Source organism: Bos grunniens, chromosome 17 (genome assembly GCF_055505025.1).
Source record: "Bos grunniens cultivar Pamir isolate PY7600 chromosome 17, Bosgru_T2T1.0, whole genome shotgun sequence".
NCBI classification, from domain to species: Eukaryota; Metazoa; Chordata; class Mammalia; order Artiodactyla; family Bovidae; genus Bos; species Bos grunniens.
In genome coordinates this window covers 14,111,146-14,124,039 of record NC_141181.1, presented here as the reverse complement: position 1 = coordinate 14,124,039, position 12,894 = coordinate 14,111,146, and positions in this window count along the sequence as shown.

The window sequence follows — 12,894 nt, the reverse complement described above, 5'->3', positions numbered from 1 at the left end:
ATCCCCAGCATCCCCTTCATTGGCAGACGGATTCCTTACCACTCAGCCACCTGTGAAGCCCTCATGAAGAATGTTATAGAGGTTCCTTAAAAAACTAAAAATAGAGCTTTATATTTCTGAGTAGAGTGAAACCTATTACTGAAAGTAATTCTCTCTTTATTCAGTAGTTAGTGGGGCCTCATATCTCCAAAGAATAAAGGGTATTCTATTCAACTTTATTGCCTATAATGTGTGCATGTCATGCTTTCTCTCCTTTTCACAAACAAACACACACTGGTATGGGTTCAGTTTCTGCACATGTGTAACCTATATATATATATATTCACACTCATGCGTATATGTATACAATCCTTAATGGGAAAATATGCTCTAAACAAAATTTATGGAAACAAGAACTCTATAGGTTTCACAGTGGCGAAAGATTATAAATCATATTTATCTTATTTTAAATACTCTTTCTTTCCTTTAGCATTTTTGCTCCATAGATTCAAATGAGATTTAGTACTTTATGTTCTTGAGAATAGACAATTCCATGGGTTTCATCTCCTGAATAATCTTGAAACCAATCAGTAAAAATAATTTTATACCAAAGAGAAAAAACAGACTCTGTTTCCCAGAGTTTTATAGACAGCTTCATTTCTTTTTTCCCAAAGTACTTCTATCTATGACTGTCTTTATCTGGTAACTGGGAAGACTCCAATGCCATAGGACTAAGAAAATAAAATCAAAGAATATTAAAGCTGGAAAAAAATCTCAGAGATTAACTTGTTTAACCCAATAATTAAACAATAAACTTTAGAAATTAACTTGTTTAACCTTATAATTTTGAAAAAGAGGTAACTAACATGGAGAGATTAAATGATTTTCCCTCTCAGCTAATCAGTAGCAGAACTAGGACAGAAATTTAGATATTCTGGCTTCCAACTTGGAGCTTTTGCTGGTGTACCTGCTATTTCTCATTACTTGAAAGTTAAAGGGTTCAATGAGATGAAAAGATAAGAAAATTAAAAATGTAGCTTTTCATTGTGTTTTTTCTGAATCTTCTTCTAGTAAGGAATATACTAGCAATATTTACATATTCATTTGTTTATCTGAGTAAATAAATGCTATTTTGGAGAATGTATTTATTGGAAAAATACACCAGGTAGCTAGTAAAGTAATGCTCAAAATTCTCCAAGCCAGGCTTTAGCAATACATGAACTGTGAACTTCCTGATGTTCAAGCTGGTTTTAGAAAAGGCAGAGGAACCAGAGATCAAATTGCCAACATCTGCTGGATCATGGAAAAAGCAAGAGAGTTCCAGAAAAACATCTATTTCTGCTTTATTGACTATGCCAAAGCCTTTGACTGTGTGGATCACAATAAACTGTGGAAAATTCTAACATAGATGGGAATACCAGACCACCTGACCTGCCTTTTGAGAAACCTATATGCAGGTCAGGAAGCAACAGTTAGAACTGGACATGGAACAACAGACTGGTTCCAAATAGGAAAAGTAATACGTCAAGGCTGTATATTGTCACCCTGCTTATTTAACTTATATGCAGAGTACATCATGAGAAACACTGGGCTGGAAGAAGCACAAGCTGGAATCAAGATTGCCGGGAGAAATATCAATAACCTCAGATATACAGATGACACCACCCTTACGGCAGAAAGTGAAGAGGAACTAAAAAGCCTCTTGATGAAAGTGAAAGAGGAGAGTGAAAAAGTTGGTTTAAAGCTCAACATTCAGAAAACGAAGATCATGGCATCTGGTCCCATCCCTTCATGGGAAATAGATGGGGAAACAGTGGAAAGAAACAGTGTCAGACTTTATTTTTCTGGGCTCCAAAATCACTGCAGATGGTGATTGCAGCCATGAAATTAAAAGACTCTTACTCCTTGGAAGGAAAGTTATAACTAACCTAGATAGCATGTTCAAAAGCACAGACATTACTTTGCCAACAAAGGTCCATCTAGTCAAGGCTATGGTTTTTCCTGTGGTCATGTATGGATGTGAAAGTTGGACTGTGAAGAAGGCTGAGCACCAAAGAATTGATGCTTTCGAACTGCGGTGTTGGAAAAGACTCTTGCGAGTCCCTTGAACTGCAAGGAGATCCAAGCAGTCCATTCTGAAGGAGATCAGCCCTGGGATTTCTTTGGAAGGAATGATGCTAAAGCTGAAACTCCAGTACTTTGGCCATCTCATGAGAAGAGTTGACTCATTGGAAATGACCCTGATGCTGGGAGGGATTGCGGGCAGGAGGAGAAAGGGACGACAGAGGATGAGATGGCTGGATGGCATCACTGACTCGATGGATGTGAGTTTGAGTGAACTCTGGGAGTTGGTGATGGACAGGGAGGCCTGGCGTGCTGTGATTCATGGGGTCACAAAGAGTCGGACTGAGAGACTGAGAGACTGAACTGAATTGAGTCAACTATCAAGAGTTTGTTGGTTTGGCTTGTGTATGAGGACTAGGCATATAATTTGTATTTAGAAAAAGACATAGAATTGTATCTAGAAAAAGGTTGTGAGAGTTCTAGTGACTTTTTAAAAAATTCTTATATAATATGGTCTAAGAGATGATGCTGTGAAAGTGCTACATGGAATATGAGAGCAAATTTGGCCACAGGACTGAGAGTGGCCACAGGACTGGAAAAGGTCAGTTTTCATTCCAATCCCAAAGAAAGGCAATGCCAAAAAAGGTTCAGACTACTGCACAATTGTACTCATCTCACATGCTAGCAATGTAATACTCAAAATTCTCCAAGCTAGGCTTCAACAGTACATGAACTGCGAATTTCCAGATGTTCAAATTGGATTTAGGAAAGGCAGAGGAACCAGATATCAAATTGGAATCAAGATTGCCAGGAGAAATATCAATAACCTCAGATATCAGATGATACAATGCTTATGGCAGAAAGCAAAGAGGAACTAAAGAGCCTCTTGATAAAAGTGAAAGAGGAGAGTGAAAAAGCTGGCTTAACACCCAACGTTAAAAAACTAAGACCATGGCATCTGGTTCCATCACTTTGTGCAAATAGATATGGAAACAATGGAAACAGTGAGACACTTTATTTTCTTGGGCTCCAAAATCACTGCAAATGGTGATGGTAGCCATGAAATTACAAGGTGCTTGTTCCTTAGAAGAAAAGCTATGACCAACCTAGACACCATATTAAAAAGCAAAGGTATTACTTTGCCAACAAAGGTCCATCTAGTCAAAGCTATGGTTTTTCCAGTAGCCATGTATGAATGGGAGAGTTGGACCATAAAGAAAGCTGAGCACCAAAGAATTGATGCTTTTGAACTGTGGTGTTGGAGAAGACTCCTGAGAGTCCCTTGGACTGCAAGGAGATCAAACCAGTCAATCGTAAAGGAAATCAGTTCTGAATATTCATTGGAAAGACTGATGCTGAAGCTGAAGCTCCAATACTTTGGCCATCTGATGCAAAGAGCCAACTCATTGGAAAAGACCCTGTTGCTGGGAAAGATTGAAAGCAGGGGGAGAAGGGGACAACAGAGGATGAGGTGGTTGGATGGTATCACAAACTCGATGGACATGAGTTTGAGCAAGCTCTAGGAGGTGGTGATGGACAGGGAAGCCTTGCATGCTACAATCCATAGGGTCGCAAAGAGTCGGACACAACGACCAACTGAACGAACTGAACTGAAGATCTTTCTGAATTCTTTCCTTCCACTGTATTTCTGGGTCAGTTAATTCTTAGGTCCTTAGGAGACACTTTTGCTGTATATATCTTTCATCTTATCTCCTGAAGGTGAGACCCCTTGTGGTCTCCACATGTTCTTCATCTACACTCTCAATTTACGAGACTCCCTGTCTGAGGTGATACTTATGCACATAGGCATCAGTTTCTGCATGCCACTTCTTTCCTCTCCAACATTAGAGTTGCCAATGACCTCATTGTTTTTCAGGGCCAGCACCAATGCCTGGGTTTGGATTTTATTGCGGTTCATCAACTGGCTTCAATGCATGTACTCAAGTTTATCTTTCTCTCATCTTTCTTGAAATTGAACGTCCCCCTTCAGCTGGACCGATCCTTCCTCATCCCCCCACTGTAAGTTTGTTTATTTCTATTTCTTTATCTTTACACTTGAGTTTATCTCAGTGGAAAACCACCCCCCTCCCTGCATCTAAAGACAAATTTAAAACGTTTCCAGAACTCATAATATCCATGAAACTTCTCCAGATAACTTTTAACTAAAAATGCCTGACAGCATTTATTCTCCCAATGAAGTTAAATCTATTCCATGCCACAGAGTAAATTTCTATTCATCATCTCAACTAGAAAGTTTCTATTGCTTCCCTTGCTTACAGTATACAGTTAATTGGTTGCCATTATAATAATGCTGCTGCTGCTAAGTCGCTTCAGTCGTGTCCGACTCTGTGCGACCCCATAGATGGCAGCCCACCAGGCCCCTGGGATTCTCCAGGCAAGAACACTGGAGTGGGTTGACATTTCCTTCTCCAATGCATGAAAGTGAAAAAATAAAGTGAAGTCGCTCAGTCATGTCCCACTCTTAGCAACCCCATGGACTGCAGCCCACCAGGTCCCTCCGTCCATGGGATTTTCCGGGCAAGAGTACTGGAGTGGGTTGCCGTTGCCTTCTCTGATAATAATGCTAATTGGCATTAAATACTTAAATATATAAATTCATTTACATTACTCTTATATTCATTAATTTATTGATCCTCACAAAACCTCTATTTATATTAATATTTATAATAACATAGTGATTATTATTGCCCTTATAAATAAGGAAATTGAAACGCAGAGAAGTGGAACTTCCCTGGCAGTCCAGCAGTAAAGACCCTGCTTTCACTGCAGGGGGTGCAGGTTCAATCCTAGTCAGGGAACTGAGATTCCACATGCTGCAAGACATAGCCAAAAGTAAAATAAATAAAACAAAAACAAAAGAAAATCAAAGAAGTCATATTAGCATTAATTGGAAATGTTGCTGTTTTGTTTTGCTGAGTATAACATTAAAAAAAAGTCTACTATTACCTTCCATATTTTCTAAATGAAATAACATTTGCTGCCCTGGCATAAGATGTTTGAAATGAGGAAAAACTCATCTTTTTGTGATAACTCACTGTACTTTCTTACTTTGCCTCATTTTAGTGAAAGTTTCATTAAACTAGGGAAGAGTTTTAGCATTTTTCTGTACCTAACATTCTTTGATTTACGTAATTAAGGAGATAGATAATTTAAGCTTCTTTTTACTTTCTTTGCATTTGAGAGGTACATAGCTACACGAGAGTAGTTTTCCCTGACCATCCGTGTGAAATAGGTGGGAATTTTCACAGAGCCAATGTTTCATTCAGCCGTCACTTTGTAATAGCCGGAGGCTGACTCAGGCTCAACCAAAAGTATTTAAGGATTATTTAGCAAACTCACAATTCACAAATTAATTTTCAAGAAACTATTTTTTGAGGGGGGGAAATGGCTTTTCCTTTCTCAGCATTTTGTATGCATTTTTCTTTCTTAAACTACAATTTTTATTAACTTCTTCAAGCTACGAAAACAGGCACCATCTAGCACCACACAAAGAAACCAAACTAAGCAGACAAGAACTTGAGGGTTGTTGGCCTCACACTGGATTGAAACTTGAAGGCACTGACCCATGTGAGGCCCATCGTGCACTGGCCAGAGGCTTCCCGGGACTGCCATTGGTTTGATCCATGCTGGAAACAGCTAAACTGGTGCGGGAAACAGCTAAACTGGGAGATGGGAAATAGATGAGGAGCTGATTGTACCTTCCTCCAGTTTGTACGCTTGAGTAGTAAGTTAGAAGACAAGAGTAATAGTTTCCATTCCTGTAACTCTAAAGTTCTTTGAATTTTGTGATCACATTTTGCCAAATTGAACCACGTGTCTTCCTGTTCAGTTTCAGTCTGAAATCACCAACCTGCTTGTCCCTTTCCTTTGCTTCTCGGGCTGCTGCACCAGCCAGTTGGTGGCTGGGCTCAGTCTTGCCCTGGGGCTTGCCACTGAGTAGTGGGAATTGGGTGGGAGACCCTTTGATGGACTAAATCCGCAGTTACTTTGTATTTCTGTTTCTGTTTTGTCCACAGGAGGGTAGAGATGTTGATACAGTATGACTTTGCTCTGTGCTTCCAGTCAGATTCCAAACCAAACTGTGTTCACTGGGAAAGACGATGCTAACTGTCTGACTCCACAGTCAACCTAACCAGGAGGAACTTGGCGTGTGAGTGTGGCTGCCTACAGGGTTACCGTTTTCCCCTATGACCTTGCTGCACCCCTGCTTATAGTTTTCTCCCTCAAGTACAACAGCTGATCAATTTTATATATTATTAAAGATGGTGCTGGGTGTATTTCTTTGGCTGAAACTATTTGCCAAGTTTGGATTCTTTTGTACTTCACCTTTGGTTTTGTATAAATATATACTTGCTCTCATGTAAGAGGATGAACTCCATGCTGCTGCAGCTGCTGCTAAGTCGCTTCAGTCGTGTCCGACTCTGTGAAACCCCAAAGACGGCATCTCACTAGGCTCCCCGGTCCCTGGGATTCTCCAGGTAAGAACACTGGAATGGGTTGCCATTTCCTTCTCCAACACATGAAAGTGAAAAGTGAAAGTGAAGTCGCTCAGTCTTGTCCGACTCTTAGCGACCCCTTGGACTGCAGCCTACCAGGCTCCTCCTTTCGTGGGATTTTTCAGGCAAGAGTACTGGAGTGAGATGCCATTGCCTTTTCCGGATGAACTCCATACCTAAGGCAAATATCAGGCTCAAAAAAAATACTCTCAGGAAAAGATTTTAGGTTTAATATTTAACTTAAATGTCCTCTGCCTGCTGTCCGGAACCTTTTTTAAAATTTATTTATTTATATTTCTTTCTTTTTTCAAGGATGAAGGATGCAGAGGAGAGTGGGTTGCTAAAAACAAGACAACAGAGTTGCTGGAAATAATTCCATGTAGCTTTTAAACGGTGACCATTCTATCCTCAGGTGTTTTAAAGCACAGCCCTTTTCCACCTTCCAGAACATCTGTGGTTAAGTTCAGAAGGACTTTGGAGATTTTGCACCCTTTTGAAACCCACAAGCTATGTGTTTTCTGAGGAGATACTGCTCCACAAATTGAGCTTCAAAGTGGGGCCCACCCAGGTAAGCAAATAGTTGTAAATGTAAGTAAACTGCAGTAAAAGAAAAGAAAAGAATTAAAATCCAGATTTCCCTAAAGAATTCTAGAACCCTTTGGTTAGTTTCTCATGATCTATGAGACCCTCAAATATCTTCCTGACTTTGCTTTTGAACACCAGCAGTTAAGGTTTGGTTTTCTAATAATGAGGTATTGAGTGTATTTGACTGCCCTCTCTTCCCAAATCTGGGATTTTTGTCCAGCAGATGTTTCCAGTTCTGTTACTGTTGTTGAGTTGTGTGTGGGGTATGATGATGTAGAAACCCAGAGAATAGTTTGAGACCAGGCCAAACATTGTTTCTTGTTGCTTAATACAGGCCAAATTTGAACTCATGCTTCCAAAGGTTCAAAAGCTAGCACATTCACTCTCCCTGGAAAATACACTCCAGAATAATAAATCATTCTTTTAAAAAAAATTCAATCACTTTTGTACATCATATCATTACTACATGCACCCACTCCCTTTCAAAAGTGGAAATATGCTTTATGTGTCAATTCCCCAAAACTCAGAAAGCAAGTCCCATTTGCAGACTGAAGGAAATATGTCCTAATGAGGCAATATCTTAAAAATACTGTCAGTGTGAACTCCGCAGTCAAGAGACCTGGTAACGCATCCAGTATCTACAGGGAAGATGAAAAAAGAGTTGAGCCAAATGGTATCATGTTTCTTCTGGGGTTTTCCTCTCTCCTGGTGTGGATGGGAGCTTGAGGTTTTATCACAAAGGGATGAAATGGCAAGAAATCATTTACTGGCCTGCTGTCATGGAGAAAAGGCATTCACATCTGTTTCTGGTATTCTGTTGAAGAATCTCTCCAGTTGATAATTTGGATTGGAAGCAAATTGGTTTGTTTTCCTAGGTCCTTTTCTTCCAAGCTCAGATAAAACAAACCTGTTCTGTGGGTCCAATGGTTTGTATTCTAAATTCTTGGTTTATGTAGCACAAAATCCCTCTATTATGTTGCTAACACATGATCCATCTTAAAGAGAACAAAACTGAATTTTAGCAGGATTTATATTATAGAAGCTCACATGACTGACAACACTTTATATGTGTGTATTCACAAGTGTGTATGTGAAATTAGAATTTGTATAGGTTTTAAATGTTATTCTATCTTTTAATTTATATTTGCTTCAAAATAGCTTGCACCTGTAATAGTAATTATGACTTCTTGCTTTGAAGACTACCCCAACATTAACCAAGTAAGGGAAAAATAAGGATGTAGTCAAGTGATAAAAGGTGACAGTAAAGTCTCCTGTGATAAGGTAGTCGACATTTTCCTTGCTTGACTCCTAGTTGAAGAATACTATGGAATATTTTTTTTTTATTTTTTAATCAATCAGTAAGGGCGGAGAACACCATATGTAGACAAGTTTTTAAGTTGAAATCTTTAAGATCATGGAAAGCAGAAGCCTTTCGTCATAGACCATAGAATACATGAAAAGAGGACAAGCACAGAAGTAAATAAAGAAAAAGTGAAAAAATGTGAATGCATAAACACAGAAAAACATATATACACATGCCAAATATGGCTGTGTTTTAGGTTTGTTGATAGGCTAAAATGACCGGAGCCAAGAAGCAAACTGGGAGGGTAACAGGAGTTACTAGGAAAAAAGAAACTTCTGTGTCACAGAAAGAGAGAGCACTATTTTAGATGAAAACTGTTTTAACAAATATCTAATCAGAAAAATTACTTGTCCTTGATTTTAATTTTTTTTTTTTTGAATCCTGCTCTGATTTCCTCCTGAAAAAGAGTGTCGAATATTTTTCCAAATTTATTACCAAGTTAAGTGAAATTCTACAACATGGCTTTGGTTCTTTCAATTAGATTTTTAAAAAGAGATTCAAATTGGGTTAATGACCATTCTTTTGAAGTGATGGAACTTTTAAAAATCTTGTACAAAGATAATTTTTTAGGGAGTTATGAGACTGAAAAATGTGAAATTGTTTTAGAAAAGATGTTGTCTCTGTCTTTTGCCAAAGTCCAGCAATATAAACAAGTAGCAGATTTCCTGTAAAGTCTAATGAGACATAAACACAGATAGTAAAGGAGAAATGAACACCAGAACACACTGTTTAAAAAAAAAATCATGAAACTTGTGGCATTCATAGATTTATTGAGACATATTGTTTGGAATTACTCGACTTTTCTAGTTAAAAAGAAATATAAAACCATCTCAGCCAGAAGTAACCTGGTTGACCGATGCCATTTTGAAGTTGGTTATGATCTTATCAGCAGAGTCTAGCCTTTGTCTGAGATCGTCCCATAACCTCTCTCTTTCCTATATTATTATACACATTTCAATGGGATACATTCTTTTTTCTATTGCAAGAACTCATCCTTCATGTGGAAATAAATAATCTTACTTTTAGATCTTTTAAACTTTAGAATCTAAGGAACTGAAAAGAATCAAAACCAGTTTTTTAAAAAGGAAATTATGTTTATGTAATCTTATGGCAAAACCCTACCTCAGGGCAGAACTTATCAATTCGACTTTTTGTAAACAAACAATCCAATAAAAGGAAAAATGTAAAAAACTAACCTATGAAAAGTTAGTTCATAAATGGACCAAAGAGTTTTACACTGTAATTTGAAATCCAACATTTCTGGGTTGAAATAAAAGGAGTTGATGCTTTAAACAAATTTTATAATATTTCTGCGTTTCTACTCTCTATCAGCTCATGTAAATTATTTTTATTATTTAATATGCTGTAAAAGTTGGTTATTGAGTCTGGAACCTTTACTTAACTAATTATTTTTCATCACTTGACATTTCAGAAAAAGAGGCCAATCATAGGCAACAAACTGATGTCCTAAATTTATTAGACAAAAAGGACAACTTCAAAATATGCCCTGGATTTAGTAAGATCATAGAATGCAAAGGTCAGAAGTAGTCACAGAAGCAGAGACGCTGCTCTGAAATGAACAGACTTCACAATTGGACAAACTGCAGAAAGAAAATCCTAACTCTACCTCTCACTTGCTATGTACCCACCTTTTAGTTACTTCATTTTATTACTTTAAAAGTATACAAACATGATTAGAAATTGGTAAGTAAAATCAAAACATTAAAGATTTTTTTGTTAGAAACAGGAATGACTTTGGGCAGGAAGAAGATACTCTGAAGTCTCAAGTCATATGTTCATCTCTGTGTTGCATTGGTACTCAAATAGTAGGGATCTGAGGAGGAGGGGAATTAGGTAGAGAAAAGATCCTCCCTGTCTCCAGGGCTGATACCCAAGAGTTACATCTGGGCGGGCCCCACCTTCCTCAAGGTCAATCATAAAGTCCCTTCCAGAAAAAGGGATCCACTGTGAGAGCCACAATGTGAATGCTTTATCACCGAAAATAATCTTATAAACTTAAAAATGTATGATAAAATATGATAAAACTATATTAAAATGAAACTGTCCCCATAACCATTATTTTTGTTACTAGAAGTAACATTGCAATAATTACTAATAAAATAATTTCAGAAGGTCAGAAAGTCAGAGTGAGAGTAACTCAATGTTCAAGAAGATTGTATTCTTCCAAATTAGTTCTTCTGCTCTTAAGTATTATTTGAATGCTGAAATTCTTAAATTTATAAAATATTTATTAAAATTATTCTTATATTTGAAAAATATAAAATACTATAAAAATTAGAGAACGTTTAAAAAAGAACTTAAGAAAGACTAAGGAAGAGACCACTTGTGCTTTTTATTCTTGACTTTTTCTCCTGAGTGGTAACAATGAAATACAGTAAGTGGTATTTCCATCATTTTTTCAATTGCCATGATAGAGTACTTATTGATTTAAAAAAATTATTTTGAAACTTCAGAAATTTGTCTCAAAATGAGGCATTGAAGTGCATCTGCCGTGGAATAGGCCTATTTGCTTCAGCATTATTTTTCCTGGAGTAGAGCAGTCCCTGGCACGTTGGGAAGAATAAAGGCTTTGGAGTCAAGCAGACCTAAGCTTGTGATCCATTGGCTTCCCTCCCTGGTTATGGGAGTTTGGGCAATTTGTTTAACGTCAAATGCTGGCTTTGAACATCAGTATTTTTATCTGTAAAATGGGAATAAGTAGAATATTAGGGTATCATGAGAAGAGTTATCTTATATTCAGTACCTGGCTTTTGGTATATGCAGAGCTTTTTTAATTGTCTAAACACTATCACCCACTCATTATTATCACCCACTCATTATTTTTTATGGAGTACATAGAGGCAGTCAACAAATATGTCAGTATTCTAACACACAAGGATGTTGTTTCAAAGTCAAACAGATGTCTCTAAACTAACAGGTTTATAATATAGGAGAATATTATTTTAAAGTAAAAAAAAATTCTCTCAAACTGGTGGAAAAGCTTTCTCTCATATACTAGATTTCTAATTGAACTGAACACAATGACTCACATTCTTATAAATAGAGCATATTTTAGTAATGAAGACTTTCAAAACTGACTTAGGAAACTCCTGCACATTTAGAAGAGATAGACTTTTCCTTTCCTGAGTTCAATTGTTTCATATTTTTATTACCTGTCAAACCAAGGGTACATTTTAACCATAAAAAGCATAAAACGCCAAATTTTTAAAATGCTGTAAAACTACCATGAATGTTGTTGATGTGTATAACCCGAGTCACTCAGTAAAGAAGAGTAAAGACAGGTTTTGCAATGTCGAAAAAGTGGTATTATCTGTCCACCATATTTGAAAAATGTTCCAGAATGTGAAATATTCATATACTATAACTATATAACTGAGGCATGAAACAATTTTTGAAAATGACTGCCCACAAAAATATACGTAAACTGGAATCCTTCCGGTTCTTCTGGTTGACAGATACATTTATTGGTTCACAGCGACTAAACAACAACAACCAATGTATATGTTCTCCCCCAGTGGAGAAACGTATTTTTCTTTTTCTAGAAATAATTTATTGGAGTATAGCTGCTGTACAACGTTGCTTTAGTTTCTACTAGACAGCAGAGTGAATCAGCCGTGTGTATACATACATCCCTTCTTGCCTGGGTTTCCTTCCCAGGTAGGTCACCACAGAGCACTGAGTTGAGTTCCCTGTGCTATACAGTAGCTTCTCATTAGTTATTTATTTTATAGCTAGTATCACTAGTATGTATCAGTTCAGTTCAGTTCATTTCAGTTGAGTTCAGTCGCTCAGTTGTGTCCGACTCTTTGTGACCCCATGAATCACAGCACGCCAGGCCTCCCTGTCCATCACCAACTCCCAGAGTTCACTCAGACTCACGTCCATCAAGTCGGTGATGCCATCCAGCCATCTCATCCTCTGTCGTCCCCTTTTCCTCCTGCCCCCAATCCCTCCCAGCAGCAGAGTCTTTTCCAATGAGTCAACTCTTCACATGAGGTGGCCAAAGTACTGGAGTTTCAGCTTTAGCATCAGTCCTTCCAAAGAAATCCCAGGGCTGATCTCCTTCAGAATGGACTGGTTGGATCTCCTTGCAGTCCAAGGGACTCTCAAGAGTCTTCTCCAACACCACAGTTCAAAAGCATCAATTCTTTGGTGCTCAGCTTTCTTCACAGTCCAACTCTCACATCATACGTGACCACTGGAAAAACCATAGCTTTGACTAGACGGACCTTTGTTGGCAAAGTAATGTCTCTGCTTTTGAACATTCTATCTACGTTGGTCATAACATTCCTTCCAAGGAGTAAGCATCTTTTAATTTCATGGCTGCAGTCACCATCTGCAGTGATTTTGGAGCCCAAAAAAATA